At 43.9% G+C, this 17,201-nt stretch overlaps 1 protein-coding gene across 3 annotated transcripts in view; it reads right to left on the bottom strand.

The window, feature by feature from the left end:
- Positions 1 to 14,879, bottom strand: part of TRERF1 (transcriptional regulating factor 1) — a 98,619-nt gene extending 83,740 nt beyond the window's left edge. For 2 of the 3 annotated variants that reach the window (XM_066316130.1, XM_066316132.1), the window contains exon 1: positions 14,794 to 14,879. The gene's annotated coding sequence lies outside the window, so the exon portion shown is untranslated. Of the gene's footprint in view, positions 1 to 14,475; positions 14,725 to 14,793 lie in introns of those variants that run through there. The other variant, XM_066316131.1, reaches the window with a different exon arrangement.
- Positions 14,880 to 17,201: the final 2,322 nt, after the last annotated feature.

Raw genomic sequence — 17,201 nt, 5'->3', positions numbered from 1 at the left:
TAAATTTACTGTGAGGAACAAGTAAAACAGTGTCACATACAGTTGTATGATGTGCTGTACATCTCTTTCAGTTACAAAGCTTAAACTTCCAGTTTAGTCTGACTTGAGTCACTCATGCTCTGAAGTGGTGTAGGACATGCCATCAAAATGATTTCAAAGGCTTTGTAGTAGTCCAAGGCTGACGTTCTGCAGATACAGCCGAAAAAACATCCAAGAAAGTTTTATGGTATATGTAGCAAGGAATTGGGGTAAATTAACACAGCCAGAGGGTCCTGTGCCAGACAGCTCACCAGGATACTGTCCCGCTGACCCAAATTCCGCCACCAGCTCTGCCCATGTGAGCACTGCCAAGTGCACTTGTGGTCAAGCTGTGAGATCACTCCTCCTCCTACAATCCAGCTCAGAAACATACTACAGAAACACACCATGGCAGAATAAAAACCTGCTACCCCTGTGCATGGATGCCCACCCACAGGAAGGAGAAACTGTTAGTTTTCTGACACAGAGACAGACCTACTTTAAGTCGTGTGATCCAGTTCTCAGTTGCCAACATTATGCAAGGGATAAGCAGAACAGCTCATACCACAGGTTTCTTTCTTACATAGGAAGAACATGAAGGACAACCAAACAAAAAGGAAACAGAATGCTGGCAGCAAACTAAACTACGTATTACAGTAAAAATATTAGCAGCCTTTGTCTTTATCCTGTTCAGTTTCTCTCTCCTTACTGCAATGTATTTTTAAAATCTGGATCTGTTCACTATATATGTGACTAGATTAAAAGATTCCTTGAACACATGACTGTGCAATATGATTTAAATTCTTTGCAAGATCTCACTAACTCCTGTGTGCTTAATTTTAGAAACAAGGACAACAAAAAAAATCAAAAACCCACCAACGTCTTGCCATTCCATATGCGCTCTATATTTTACTAGTTCTTTACCAGAAATGAAGAAAAAAAAAAACCCAAACCAACAAGCCCCCCCACAAAAGAATGTATGGGGCAGTATGTCTTTCCTGACACTTGTGAAATGTAAGCTACTTCTTCTGACTTGTTGGTCACCCAGACATCTGCTTCACCCAGTTCTAAGTTCCCCCCAACTGAAACACAGACGGAGTGGTAATTCAGAGAACTCTTTGTGGAGATGAGAAGACTATGTGATAGTAATATCATGGACACTGGGGGCTTTTGGTCATGTGCAATGCCCCCAAATGATTTTCAGCAGACACAGCTGCATCATTCCAAGTCCAGAGTGACTACAAGTCTCTCCAGATCCTCCTCTTGGTGGTTGTTTCTCAGATGATGGAAGGAGATGCAACATCAGCAATTACTATCACAGCAGTGATCCATGGGGACCCAATGCACAAACATGCAATGTAACAGCAACCACCTATGCAACCTGAACAGCTTGGGATGCTTGACAAACACAGAGGGAAAGGCAGGGTGAAAGAGAGGGAGTTTGCCAGACTAGAGATTTCACGTCACAACTCCAACCAGCCCCATACCACCCAAGTCACCAAGCAGGGATGCAACACATGTCCAAATCTGCTTCTGGAGGCTGGTACACGCATCAGAAGGGACTTTGTGTCTTCCCTGATTTAGCCAAACTACACATGAAGACCCAGAACAAGACCTCCTGACTACTTCTTCAAGGTCACATTTCTACAAGTGGACGGTGGAGCTGAAAGACCACCACTGCTACCAACCATGCTGTAGCCCTGTGAGGTACATGACCTTCAGCGTCCAAATCTTTCAACCCAGCCTTTTTGCTAGTGCTTAGCTCGCACAATTCTTTAATCCCATTAAGCATCTGATTTTTAAATACTGCTCCGCCTTGGCTCACAGGCACCTGCTACTGACAATTATGAGAGAACATATGTAAGAAAAAAAAATAGCATATGGCTATACAAATAACTGCAGCAATGAAGTGCTCCTCACAAGCTCTAAGAGAGATAAGTAACAGCACCAGCTCCATGTTGTGTGCGAGCACTGACCACTCAAACCCACGGGGTTACACCAACACATGCCCTCCCAGCACATCCCTCAGCCCTTCCCCCTGCATCTCCATGCTCTTGACTATGACAGAAAAAGAGACATTAAAAAATATGCGTGAACATGCATGGACATTGGTAACTTTTGCATGCAATGAGCCCCAACCAAAGCTGGTCCTGCAAGTCTTCCTGCTGGAGGTTCCATTGCCTTTCTCCCAGGGCAGAGGGCCACTGATGGAGACACACAACAAGAAGGGAAATCTCTCTCCACATCCACTTAAGTGTCAGATGAGTTTGTTTCGCTGTGTTTTGGGTTTTTTTTTTAAGTTATTGGGATGAGTCCCATCCCCACAGCCTCAGTCCTCTCAAAACAGCAAAGATAAATTAAAATGCTCTACATATAGGACATTATGGCAGGAAATTTAGCAGGAGAGTAAGAACAATGGTTGTCCTTTTGCTTTGTCTCTTTGCACATTGGTACCACCACCAGCTCACTACCAACTCTGCTGCACACAAATGCACAAATTCGACATCACATTTCTCCCTCTTCTTAATGTATTTCTTTTTCCTCTGGGAATTGACTTACTTTAAAAATTACTTTATGATTAAAAAACACAGCAATCAACTTTTCAAAATGTCAACTTTAATTTGATTACTGTTTCCCTCCTCCCAGGTCCTCAGGCTCTCATAGGAAACCCCCATGTCTCCATTTCACACTTTGCCACAGCTGTAGCCCTACACCAACTCCAGAAGGGCAGCTCCAAAACCTGGCAGAGATGAGGAGCTCTCTACTCCCTGACAAGGATCTCAGCTGCGCACATGGGACATTCAGCCACAACCTGAGAGCTTTAGTTCAAAACCTACTCAGTCTCACAAGGGCAGGTTTTGACCTGCAGGGCTATGGGGACATAAGCTACCCAACAATGTGCCAAAGAAACTCCTGACCTGGTCACCAGAAGTGCCAAAAGGCACAGTGCCGTCCTTTGGTTGCTTCCGCTGCAGCAGGGATCCCGGGAACAACGCAGCATTAGAGGGCCACCCAGTCTGACGGCATGCACAGCAAGGAAACGAGCTACATCCCCATCAGTTTCAAAAGGCTTTACACCAGATCTTCATTTCTCCTCATCACACAAAATTCAGAACATTTATGATGAAGTTATCAATGTGCCACAGTCAGCAAAGGAAGACTCGCAGCACAGAGCTAATGCTCAGTTAATAACCCAACAGGGAGGAGAAAAAAAACTCTGAATTTAGCATGGCTGATGTAAGCTGTGATGTCATTTCCACACATAGGCTAGCAAAAAAAAAAAAAAATTCTTTTTTATTTCAGATCCAAGATACAGAGATATGTAAATTGCTTGGCTTCCATTTCAAATAAACAGCGTGAGATAACCCCAAAACTTAATAACAGTTTCAGCCTTCTCTCCTGCTCTCTAGAGGACTTGTAGCCTTCAACAGGATCAGCTCACTGGGAGAGCAGTGAGCCAAACCACTTGTACAGGCACGCACCCTCAGCACCGTCCCACCCAGCAGTGCCAGCACAGTCTGGTTCTCACTCTTCAACAAGATGTTTGGTTTGGGTTTTTTATTTTGGAGGAAGCAATTTTAAACAAAGTATATATATATAAAAAAAAAAATTTCTTGCTCTAACAGTTCTAGAGGATTTTTTAGTACAATTATGGCTGAAATTAACTATTCTCTAAGGACAGATTAAACAAGCCAAGCAAAACAGGTCAGAAGATCAGAGAGAAAGGGCATCTTAGAATTATGAAAGATGCTCAGCTAAATTTAAAAAAACCCAAAAAACAACAACCAAACAAAAACCCCAAAAAAACCCCAAAAACAAGCAACAAACAAACAAACCTTCAGCCAAACAGAAAAAACTGCTGAAAGAACAATCTAAAAGTACAAAAAAAAAAAAAAAAAAAAAAAACCCCAAAAAACCCAAAAAAAACCTCACTAAGTTTGGGTAACTCAGGAAATGCTGCAGAATAATTTTACCATCTTTTAAGAACAATAGGGGTTTTTTAAACCATTTTTTAAAAATAATAGGGTTTTTTATATTAAACCCCCTGCTTTTTCCCCCCAAAAAAGGAACTCTGCTGTAAGTGATGTGCTCACCTATTATGCCAGCAAATAATTTCAAAACTTGAGAATATTTATAAGAAAATTCAACCTGGAGGGTAATTTTCCTGAAATTTCTGTTTGGCAAATGAAAATAGTGTTTTCAACAGATGAATATCCTTCCCTGTAATTGTTATTCTGTTGCCATCATGTAAATCGGTGTTTTACACAAATGCAGCTTGAAACCTACCCGCTTAAAGAAAAACAACCCGAGATAAAACCAACCTGCACAGAACAAGGCAGAACAGTACTAATAACATGTAAGCACAGGTTTCTAAATAGTAAAAAAAGGGTTGTTGCATAATTTATTCATTTTCTCCTACCAGTTTCACAGATGAAGATAGCAGCACCATGAGATAGCCAACTGATTTTTTTTTGCCTTCAGCTTAGTAATTTACAAGCCTTTGAGTTTCACTGCGTTTTGTTGTTGTTGTTCACCGGGAAAATACTGTGGAAATAACATTTACCTGCATTCTCAGTCTACAAAGCTTGCTAAGTGCAGCTCCACAGAGACACAACCCACCACACAGATTTACCGTAAGTTGGTGACTAATCCTTACAGTGTACCCTGTACGTGTACCACTGAGTCAGCTTGAAAGTTTGTTCATTCACTCAAACACCACTTCTTCCATTCTCCTCTCTCTCTGATCCGCAGGCAGATCTGAAATCTGCCTTTCCTCCATTCAAGGAGAGCTTCTTATTGCCAGAGCAGGCAAAAGGTGCAGTCACAAAAACTCACTGCACTTGTAGAGGATTGCCCTAAGAAGATGCACGCTTGCCTACACAACAGCATAAAAACAAACAGACCAAAAAAAGAAAGCCCTACATTTTCTTTCAGCAAGAAACTTCTGTGTATGCAAGGAAGAAGCCCTGCAGGGAGGGACTCTTCAGGGGGCACAGGCTGACCCGGCTCCTGGAAAAACTTCCCGGTTCCCACATTTGGCAAATATGTAACATAATGTACAAAGCCTCCGAGAAATGCCCAGCTTAAGTTTTACTGGCAACAAAAACAGTACCAGAACAATGCAGGTACATATTCTAGATAGCTGTAATGGCCACATACGACTTTGCATTTGCTGAAGCCTGAAATAAGATGCCCCACTCTTTTGTTCTCTTTTTTCGTTTCTTGCAATTTACATAATTAGCAGTACGGATTTTCCAGATGTAACCTGAAAGTAAAAGTTCTACCTGGAGAAAAAAAAAAGAAAAAAGAAAAAAATAATCTGTTTATGCTAAGGATAGCACAGGGCTCAAATGCAAGGATTTTCCTTACAACTGAAGCTCATCATCCACTTTGTAATTATGATACTCCAACTAGAAAAATACAATTATTGCAGAGTAAAATTACAAGGAGTGCAGTCATACGCAGACCTAACCTTGCACCTTCTTTCAAACAGTCACACAGGTAGTACAATCAACTATAATAAGAGCAGGCCTTCCTACAGATGACTAAAATTTGGAAAATCTGGTCCAATACTGAGCACGCAATCCGACAGAAGCCTTCCCACCACCCAGCTTTATGTAGTAATCTATGTGCCATCACCATATAACGTCTGCACTGCAACTTTATTATTTTTGGACCATCGCCTACTGGCTGAGAGGTGGCCTTTAAAACCAGATGAGCCCATGTTATTTTAATGAACCCCTACTTTAACTAACGATCAAGTAGTTAGCCTAGGGATCATTTGCTGACAGACTTTCAGCATCAAAGTACAGCTCCTTTCATAAATTAGAGTAATTCTGTGGTATTAGTCTATCGTTTATGTATGTGCATGCAACGTCCAGATTAAAACTTCTGAAAGTTGGAAATTGTTGAAATAAAATTCTGCTAAGACTTTATTTTATCATTCCCACTCATGTTAAGCAGTACCTTACTATGCAGGCAACCACATTTGGCTTAACTTACATTCTTTTCATTAACAAAACAGTACTTAATCCAATGTCTTTTTTTGTGTGTGTACCTCCCTTTTCAGATGTATTATTTCTTTAAATCTAAAGCTGTTCTCAACTTCAAAGACTAACTTTTTACTACAAGCAATATAGGAACAGTAAAATTCATCCTCTGCAATGCATCTTTGGTTTTCAAGTATATAAACGGTGAAATCTTTTTTCGTTTTACCTGCAAGGCATATTCTCTTATTCATGCTCTTTCATTATAATAGCAGCAACTTTAGAGAAGTATTAAAGTTCATTATAAACCATCTCTTTCAAAATTTCAGTCCTAAAAAAACTTCTTTCCCTCACTTAAGAAAAATCTTGCCTCTCATTTTCTAATTTTATCAAACTCATATAGACAGCATCAATACTTTTTCATTGTGATCCGTATTGCTCACATACCAATTTACTGAACTCCGACAGCATAAAACAAGCTTAACTGACAAAAAACCAAAAAAATACAGAGAATCACTGCTCACCATCACAACTGAGAAGCCTCTTCAAGTTTTGGAAACACATCACCAATGAAAGAATGAGAGAGAATTTGCCTGCCCATACTTCTGCAAATATTTTCACTTAGAGGAATTAGCGCCATCTTAAATGGAGATATGCCCCTACCATATTCAGAAATACGTGTTTAATGTAGTTATGAATATATGAATCTCACTTCTCCAGACAAATTGCCTGCTAATTTAGAAACTTCTCTCCACTCCCCCACTCAGTACCTGATGCTTTGCCATGCAGACTTACTGAAACACAAGGCAATGGTTTGCAGGGCATTCCTGCAGATGGGGACAGAAAGGTTATTAGTGCTCCACTGCTTGTGCCCAGAGACACCTCCTAACAAAGCAGGTACTTGGTTCCTACAACCTGTCTTACCTTGGTGTGATCAGGAGAGTGAAAGCCCTTCCAGACAGAGGCAAGAATGCAACTTCTGACACTCAAATGCCTCCATGAAAAACCTGCATCTTGCCCCATTTGGCATGCTCCTGCTCGCAGCAAGTGTGTTGCCAGAGAGAGTTAGAACTTCAAACGGCTTTACTCAACCCTTTCAAATAAAGTATCCTGGTTCAGCATCTCACTGCTAAAGCACGTCAATCTCTGAGATGGTTTTCTGCCTTATTTTTGCCAGAACTCATTAGAATATCACTGCAAGTACTTGTTTATTATCATTGCTCTGATGCTGAATTCACGTTTTTACAGTGATCAATAAAAACTAAATCAGCTCACTACACACTCAGCCCACACATGAAGAAAATTAATTTAACAAGATCAAAGTTGTCTACCTTCTACTGCTGTAAAATCACTACCAGCCTGATGGTTTTTGCCAGTTATCTTTGAAGAATGATTGGAAATGAATAAAAAATCATTCTGGAAGCATACACTGAAATTACAGATACAAAACAGAGATAGGAGGACACATGCAAGCAACCACATGGGAAACCTTTGCTTGAATTGGAACTGCATGGTAGGCCAAAGCATCAGTGCTACTGCAAAGCTGCACCACTCAGTGTGGCTGAACATTAACCATTTCTTCTGTTCCATCAACACACATAAGGGTTCCCCTGCAACATTGAATATAAGCTTTTGAAAGGCAACAAGAAGCCCCCAAAATAATTCCAGTGAGTTAACATCTGAACTGCTTCCACACATTTCCCTCCAAATATACTAGGGTCACAAGCAGCAACAAAACTGCTGCATTAGCATTAAGCTATATGTGGCGCATACTTTTCTTCAAGTGACTACAGGCTCCACCTCAGCTTTGGTAATGGCCACAGAGCTCAGGGTCATTTCAAGGCCCACTGTGGCCTAGGAGACACTGAAGATGCTTTCAGCCTCTCAGAAGAGCGCAACATGCAGCCCTCTGCTTGCTGAGAGCAGCAAGAGGCCAACTTAAACACCACCAGCTCTCTGCAAGGTAAGCCAAACTTCCACGCTCAGGATAAAACAAAATATAAAAGCAGCAGACCAAAAAAGAAGCAACTGAGATGATGTTTACAAAACTTCAAGTCAATATCCTAAATATTTCAGCAGCCTGCATTTTAGGGAAAAGAGAGCTCAGTCTAGCTATATAGGGTCTTCCAAGAATTCATACTCGTGAACCATGTAAAGTCTGGTCAGCACCCATTTTTTATTTAGTACACTGGTACTGTTGCTAACAATGCTAATTTTAACATCACAAAAAGAGCAAATACGTAGCAAATCTGCTTACAAAAAAAAAAAATACCCAACAGCATTATTTACTAGTCAGAGTCATCCTTTTCTGCTAGAAACAGTATCTTCCACTAGGACATCGTCTCCACCAGAGACAGCAAGGTAGCAGCAGAATGGAAGTACTGATGGTACAAGTCCAGGAGGCAGCACTGCCAGCTGCACCCCTGCTCCAACACCCAGCACCTACAGACACTTGCCAAAGAAACCCCATTTACCTCCTTCTCCTTCATGAACCACTGCACTGTCCAAAAGAGTCAGTAGCTTTTAATATCTGATCAAAATGTGTACTAAAATCACCTCATCTTATGTCTCTGAACTTTCACAGATTTGCAATGCAGTATTTCCTAACCTGCAGTATTCAAAAATTGTATTCAGAATTACAAGTACATGGGATCTCTTTTGAGGAAAAATTATTACATATGGACAACATACTTCATAAGATATTTCCTGCTCCCCAATAAACTGTATTCAATTCTGCCTGGAGAACACAGGGCTCCAAGTTATGTAAAGCTCTAGCAGCATTCATTTCACGAGGACTCACTTAAGATCATGCTCTTGCAAGAGTACCCATATGCATTTGAGCCACAGGACAGCAGGTTTACCCTACTGACATTCCAGGATTGTAGTGGGTGTTCTGTTAAGAAAATGAAAGAAGCTACTATGTAGGTCAAGTGTGGAATTAAAAATAATAAAAAAAAAAAAGAGCCTAACGTAGTTGTAATTGGCATAACCCTCCAAGTGTAAATAGAGATCCTTCCAGGAAAATGCACTTCTAGTTCTGATTCGGCATGTAAAACATGACAGTATTGGGGAAAACGCTTTCCTGCTAGTACAACTGGAACTCAGACAGGACCCTCACCCACACATAAGTGCTGTGAAACCCCTCAATTACCTAATAATATTCACTATTCACCAACAGAATTTTTGGTTTACTGGGGAGAATGTATTTGAAATAATTTCTAAACACACCAGCATTAGCTATTTTTTAGTTTTAAATGTAAAAACTAGAACAAAGACTTCCTTCCTATCCACCCTCATGCCCCCCCAAACACACATACACTAAAAATATATAAATAAAGGAAATGAAACTTCCCCATCAATGAAAATTGGGGGGGGGGGAGAAGAAGAGAGGAGGGAGTGAAGAACAAAGACGAAAATTATTTTATTTTTTTAAAGACACAGAACTTCAGCCATTCTCAAATTTTAAACTTGCTTCACAGGGTTGGGTACTTTTTTTGCGCAGTCTGACGCTGAAATTATTTAGGAATTGACATTCACTTAAAAAGAAACTACCTGATATAAATTCTGCACCTCAAATGGCCCCTGTCCTTTAAGAGTCCTGGTAAGCCTTGTTCTATCCAGATGGCGTGAATAAAAACCTCACCATCAGGGATCTTCTAAAAAGGAGGTGCTGATAATTTAACATTTAACTTACACCTACCTGTTTTGCTGGGGCAATCCTTCCCCCATCTGTATTTTTGCAGTCTTAACACTCCAGGGTTAGCTGGAGTAAGTTTTAGTACCCATGTCTGAGTTTTTCCTTTTATTGAATATGAGATTTTTGACAAGGTGGGGGGTAGGGGGGGGAGGAAGGAATCAAAAAAAGACCATCTACAACAATCCTGCTTTGCTATAGTTGCAATGAACTTTAAACATGAAGAGAAAAAATGGCAAATGAAAACAAAACCTTGCAGCTCTGCAATTCAAGGACATATCACAATGCGGGCTCTATAAAAAAAATCTTACCATGAGCAGTTGATGAGGGGAGGGAAGGGAACGACAGAAACCATTTTCTTGCTGAACTAAACAGACAGGAGAAAATTTGTGGCAAGACCCAGGGTGGCCGCTTTAGACATTGGTGGGGTATGGAAACTTGTCATTGTCACCATGTGCCTGGGAAGTGGCAACAGCCCACCTGAGCAGTGGAGGGGAAGCCAAAGGGAAGCGATTTGTCTGAAATTCTTACAAAATTTAAACTGTAAATTGGAGAATGACAAACTAAAAAGAAAACTTAAAAAAAAAAAAAAATCAACTAGCTTTTTAATCTGCCTCATATCAGGATTTTGGGTCTTTCCAGAGCAAATCATCACTCAATTATGAAAACTTAGGTGGGCTGTTTGTGTGCGACACATTACTCTTTGTTACAGAGTAAGCTGAAACCACAAGACTCATTTCACTCAGAACCTCAAAATATACCTAACTACAGGACTACTCCAAAACCCTGCAACACCCCCACTCTAATGCAAAGAGTTTAAACTTCAAAAAAAATTAAAAAATCAAACACAATTACACAGTAATAGGGCATATATTTAAGAGCATGTCCTGGGTTCCCCAAATCATTATCCTCTCAAGAAGAAAGTAACATAAATGATGTATTTTCCTTCAAGTTTCTGTGGCAGCAGGTTGTAACCTGAGCATATTTTCCAGTTTTTCCCCACACAAATCAGCGTTCTGGGGTTTTTTCTGCTGCTATTTTGAGCCGCTTCAGGTGAGCCCACATCCCCACCACCATGGAACAACACAGGAAAGCCAGAAAGAGAGAAAAGCAACTGCTATCAAAAACACTATTCCTTCTGCCTGCAGAAAGCAACATCCAACAAGAACCAGGGTAAGTATGACTTGCTGGCCAACTGTGTCACCCACTTTGTCCTCCTAGCCAGCCTGGACATACAGTGGCACAGCACGGAGATGATGGTGCAAGAACCTGAAGTGCCCATTCTTGGCATTTCTGATCTAACAGGAGATAGTCCCACAAGCTAAGTTAACTCGGTGCCTAAACGTATGCTGCTCAAAAGTAATTTCAGTGACTCTCTTAAATATGTTTGGTTTAAAGCAAAGAGTTGGTAAAGGCAAAAAAAACAACCCAGTAAACTTGTTGCTACTGTTCTTTGAACCAGGTTCAGACCTACTCTTTGAAGGAAGAGTTGGCTTTCTTAAAATATATTTGAATGTGCTATTTTTGTCGTTATCTTAGAAGGCCCGATTTCCCCTCACAGCCCTGCAACTGATTATAGTAATAGGTTTCTCAGAGATGGACAAGTTAAGAAGAGGTTTTATAACTTCACATACAGCAAACTGTACGGAATTTCTGCCTTCCTTTTTCTTTAGTTTTGAATGCAACCCCCCCCACTCCCTCCACACTTACACACACAGTAACTCTACCCTTGTAAGCAGTGCCATGGAAGTCAGTGTGACCACTTGTGCTGCTCACCTTACGTAAATAACCACGGGTGTGGCAGCTACTCCAGGCAGAATCAATTCATACATGCACTTGAAGATGCTTTTGCCTACTTCTCTCAGGTGGAAGGCAGGCAAAAGGATCTGTTAACTTTAGGAACAGAAAAAATTGTAATTTTGATAATTTGGCATTGGAACTGTGCAGCTCTCTAAAGAATGCAAGGGGAGGAAACAAATTGTTTCCACACCAACCATTATTTTGTGTCTGTCAAATGCTGCTTGTTTAAAAAAAAAAAAACACAAAAAAAACCAAAAAAACAAACACATATTTCTAAGGAAGCTAAAATGAAACTGCCTTATCTCACAGTTATTATGACACATAATAAGGAGGCACAACACAGGGCCCTTCTTTTTCATACAGTCCCATTGCAATATTGGGAAAGGGAGAGAAGGGCCTTCTCAAACACTTGGCTGAGTAAGTTTTTGGGTGACATATCCCTCACTTGAAAAAAATAAAAACAACAAAAAGATGAAAATATTCACAGCAAAATATTAACTTAGTGCTTTAGGAAACCTACTTCACAGAACTGCTCTTCTTATACTTTTCTCACACTCCCTGCCAGATGCCATTATGAGCACAGTTTATAATAGCAAGCCTCACTGTATCACTTGAAGAATTAAAATGGCCAGAAGAAGAGAAGCAACAGAGTTTTGAGCTTAAAATCTAGGAATCTGGTTTTTTCTACCTAGGCTAGTTGAGCAGTATTCAAAAGCAAAACAAACCTAAAACAAGGACTTGCTTTATGGTCTGAAATGAATAGTGGAGGATTCTCAATAGGCAGGTCATTTTCAGTAACATACAAGTTGAGAAAATGAAATGGCTTAGGCATGGAGAGGTTTTCAGTCTATCGAAATACAGCATGAGTCAATGTTAGGTAGAGAGGTTAGTCATGCTGTGGTTTATTTATGCTCATGTTGGCCCATGATATAAAACACTGGAGGCAGGATGCCTGCCTAGCTACCTGGCTACTGCCCTCATCCCTCTTCCCCAGGGACGGATGCCAACATGTCAACAGGACATACACTGATATAGCTGCATGATTAAGCTCCACTCTTATCATATCACCAAGAGGCCAGTTCTCCAGTCCACACTCAGGCCAAGTTTCGCAGTGAAGTGCACTACTTGCAACTGAGGTTTTTTGGCTTTTCAAGATAAATGGGTTTGACCACCACACCACAGTGCTGCTCAGGTCCTCATTGAGGTCTCCAACTTCAGAAACACAAGCTGCCAATCAATGGTAGAACAAATTATTCTAAAGTGTTCATTTGCACCAAAACCTTCTGAGTAGGCTATAGTTAAGGCTTTAATTTTTCCAAAGTTTATCAGAACATCCTCCACAGAAGAAAAATGCATACAACACATTTCCTTCATATGAAAAATCACTTATCTAAATTCTAGAAAAAAGACATTTTTTCTTTAGTTGTTTTATGCAAAGCTGCATAGTATGCAGGCATAGAGCCCTCATGGAGTAGCCCTTCTGTTGTTATATGTGTGCCTTGGACAACACTTAGAAAAAAGGTAAGATAGCAACCAGGGCATATTAAACGCCGCCACTTCAGAGGGCAACAAAGCGAAATGAGTTATTTCTAGATAGCTGCACCTTATTAATGCAATGTCTCCATTCTGATCCAACTGAATATCCAAGACCACGAAGTAGATAAGGAATGACAGCAAGCAGCTGCATGTACCGCATGCGGGAACAACTCATACACACACTGACATTGTAAGGATGGGTCACTTCATCATGACACTGTACCCTGGGAGAGGGCAGCAGACAAATCCCTGGTCCCCAGGGGAGCTCTGCGGGCCAGAGGCCCAAGCAGGATGGGTACAGGCAGCAGAGCGGCCCTGCTGAGCAGCCAGGCCAACCTTGCCAGGTGAACTCTCTCCCCCTATCTACAGAAAATTGTAGCTACCAAAGGCATAAAACTTCCCCCTCAGTTATCACCTGCTTAAAACATTAATCATGCAGTTAAGCACTTCACAATATCTTCCATAAATATTTAAGCTATGGGTAATCCTATATATTTTGCTGCCATCATGTCAGTTTGTAAAAATGTATGAATCTCACCTGTAACTATCTGAATGATGACCAGCACTGATGCACAAGGACAGCAAGTGCAGGTCAGATTTTAGTGGACAAAGATAATAACCTGGCTAGGTTTACATCTCAATCAGTCAAGCCCAGTTAGTTGACAGGCAGACGTGAAAATCACTCTGTAAAGTCAGCAGAAGGATGAATAGGCATTATCCATTTATTAACTGGTTAACTGCCGATTAATTTCACTTGCAAATCGCCTCTCTGGTATTTAAACACCTGGCTAAGAGTTTTTGTTCCTTACCACTCCGTAATTTGACGGGCCAAAAAACGGGAGCGCCCCGCCCGCCGCGCGCTCCTCTCCCGCGGGAATGGAGGGAGAATTCCCATTCCTCCAAACGAGCTCGCTCCACGCGGTGCCGCCCGGGAAGGGCTCCGCAGCCGAGCCGCGGGAACCGCTTCGCTCTCAACACTGATACCGAGACGGCGCCGAGCGCGCTGCGGGACGAAGGACGGGAGGAGCAGCGCGTGGGTAGCCCACTCGTGTCAGGGGCCGTGACGGGCAACGCGGCTCGGAGAACTTCCGCGGCGAGCCCTGCCGAGCCGCCCTTCCCGCCTCTGCTCCGCACGGCGCGGCGGCGCCCGGGACTCGCAGCAGCGCCGCGCCGGGGGCGCCCCGCGCCGGCCCCGCCGCCCGCCCGGCCCGGGCAGGTACCGGGCAGCGCCCCCCGCCCGCGCCCGGACGGGCAGGAGGCGGCGGCAGCCGGCAGGGCCTCGGCGCTGCAGACCGAAAGTCACTGCGAGCTGCAAACTTTTTTCTGCCTCCTCCCCCACCCCCCTCCCTTCTTTTTTTTTTTTTTTTTTTTTTTTCCTCCTCTCCTTCCAGCGCAGCCCCGGCTCCTGCAAAAACGAAACTTGCGAAGCGTTGTCCCTACCTGGCGCGAAGTCTGCAACAAGTGCAGGCGGCCGGGGGTGGGGGTGGGGGGGGGCGGGCGCGGGGCTCGTGGCGGTGTCGGCGAGGCGGGAACAAATCGCGATATTAATTTATTACGGAGCTGCCCCGGGCTCGGTCCTACTTCACTTACAGTACGGCGCCCATCCTGTAAACAAATATCGCTCCGCCAGGAAACGCACTCCCCCGGCCCGGCCCGGCGCGGCCCCGCTGCCCGGCACCCACCCCGGCGGCGGCGGCACATGGAGCGGAGCGGGGCGGGGGCCCCGCGCCGGGGGAGGCTCCGGGCACCGGCACTTACCTCCGGCACGGCCTCCCCCGCCCGCCGCGCTGCCGAGTCCGTGATGCAAAAAGAAAGAAAGGAGAAAAAAAAAAATAGAAAAAAACCCCCAGTGTCAGCAAATCGCTGTCAAATAATTTCCTTGCAGCAGGGAGCCGGGAAAAGCAGAAGCAGGAGGGGGAGGAGGCTGCGGGAGGCGGCGGGATCCCTCCGCCGCGATGGGTCTGGCCCCGGGTAGCGAAGCAGGAAGTAAGGTGTCGGTGGCGCCGCGGCCGCCCGGCCCCGCGGCGGGGCGAGGGGCGCCCGCCGCCCCCGGGGGCCCGCCCGCCGCCGGCCGTGCGCCGCCGCCGCCGCCTCCCTCCCTCTCTCCCTCCCTCCCGCTCCGCCGCGCCGCGGTCTGGCCGGCAGCCCCTCCTCTCAGGGCGGTGAGCGCAGCGCAGGTGCCGGGGCCACTGGCGGCGACCTGTCAGCGGCTCCCGCCGGGTCGGCGGGGTGCGGGCGAGGGGCTGCCGCGGGATCCCGCCGCATGCCGCAGGGCGGTGGGGCCCGGCACCGCTCCCGCTCCCGCTCCCGCCCGGGCGGCGGCGCCGGGAGTCGACACCGCGCCAGCGCTGGGGCCGAGGGGGTCCCGCCGCCGAGGGCTGGGATGGAGGGGGTGCTCCGCCGGAGCCGGGGCTGTCATGCGGAGTGGGGCAGCCGTGTCGGGGCAGGGGGCTGCGGGCGCTGTGGCCCGGCCTCCTCCAGCCCCGGGGCGCCGGAGGGGGAAAGTGGCCGCGGTAAAGGCGCGCTCTCTCTCACCCGGGAGCTCTCCTGCCCTGAGCGGGGAAGCGCTGCTGCGCCTGCCGTGGCCGCCTCCGGCTCCATGGCGGCTCCTCCGCTCCGGGTTAATTTAGAAGTTAATTCTCTAATACAGCGAGCAGTGTAGGAACTTGCTCGTGTGATCACTGATCTTTGCCACTGGTAGTCGTAAACGATTTTTTTTTTTTTAAAGTGTACAGAAACCTTTTGGTGAAATACCTCCTCGGCCCTTCTTCCCTTGGGCTCAGCATTTGCATTAAATTGCACCAAAATGTTCCCTCGCAGGGAAGGATTTTACATCTTAAGGACAGATATGTGATGCATACAGCTTATGCAGTGCTCTGTTTAAGCTCACGGACAATGACAGACACTAAGAAACCATAGCTTGGAAGAGAGAAATTGAAACGGGGATGGTTATAGGCCTACTTCTGCCTTCAAAGAGGGAAAAAAAAACCCCAACAGACAAAACTCTCAAGGGTTATAAGTGGAACAGAAAAAGGTCTTTAGTGTTAGCATTTGTGATTCAGCCTTACATTATAATGGTTACCAGCAGCCTCATTTTCTTTTTATGGTCATCCTGGTTTCCTGGTTGCATGACACTTCCATCGGCCCACTGTTCTTAATAATTTAACCTTTTATGAGATTGTTTTGATTTACAGTGTAGATTAGAGCAAGAGTGAAAAAGTATGATATCACCCCTTGGCTATTAAATTTCTTTGAACTATAGGCAAACGTGAGAAAGGCTTGGTTTTTTCCTAGCCAGCTACTAATTTTATTTTTACTTAACCGAAGAATATCATTCAGACATTGTAAGTTCTCTGTGCTGAGCTATCCAAAATCGATGCTGAGTTTTGGATTCAATGGTTGGCTTGTTTGCTTGCTGGAGTCCTAAGTTATATAAACTATGATGAAAATAGAATTAAAACCACAACTCAACATGTGCTTTGCCTCTGTTTGTTTTTTGTGTCTAGTCTGCAACTCAGAATAGCCCGTATTACTTGTGATTTCCAAAATGACCTCTGAACATAAGCAATGGAATTTAACAGTCTTTCTAGGTTTGTCTCAGCATCTCTACTTGTCCAATTAATCAATACAAGCAAATTTCTGTTGAATCAGCTAGGTGTTACTTGATTTACCCGAAACACAAGGGTTTGTGCCATAACGCAAAATGTCTAATTTAAATTTGAACAAAGAATCATTAGCTCAGTTTATTAGAGCATGATGCTAGTAAGGCCAAGATTGTGTGTTTGCCTCCAGTAAGGCCATTCACTTAAGAGCTGGACTTGATGGTCCTTGTGGGTCCCTTCCGACCCCGAATATTCTGTGATTATCAAGCAGCCTTCTGACATGCTATAAATTGGCCCATCTTACTCTGCCATAACAAGTTTAGCTACAAAAACCACTTAACTCTGGACAACATTTCCATAAAATTGTGTGGGCTGGCTATAGCCAGACTGCATTCTTTGTGTTTATCCTGCCTGTTATGAGTTGGTCTTTGTCAAAAGCACAAAACCTTAATTTGTGTTCTCAGTTTTTCTGATCCTTCTTCTAATCTTTTAAGGATATGAGTATCAAGTTTCCCACTTTTGAATAAAAAAAATCAGACATGATTTACAGTATTCAACCTCAGA

This window comes from Sylvia atricapilla, chromosome 3, assembly GCF_009819655.1.
Source record: "Sylvia atricapilla isolate bSylAtr1 chromosome 3, bSylAtr1.pri, whole genome shotgun sequence".
NCBI classification, from domain to species: domain Eukaryota; kingdom Metazoa; phylum Chordata; class Aves; order Passeriformes; family Sylviidae; genus Sylvia; species Sylvia atricapilla.
Note: the sequence above shows the minus strand (reverse complement) of the source record. Positions and strands in the feature narration are given on the sequence as shown.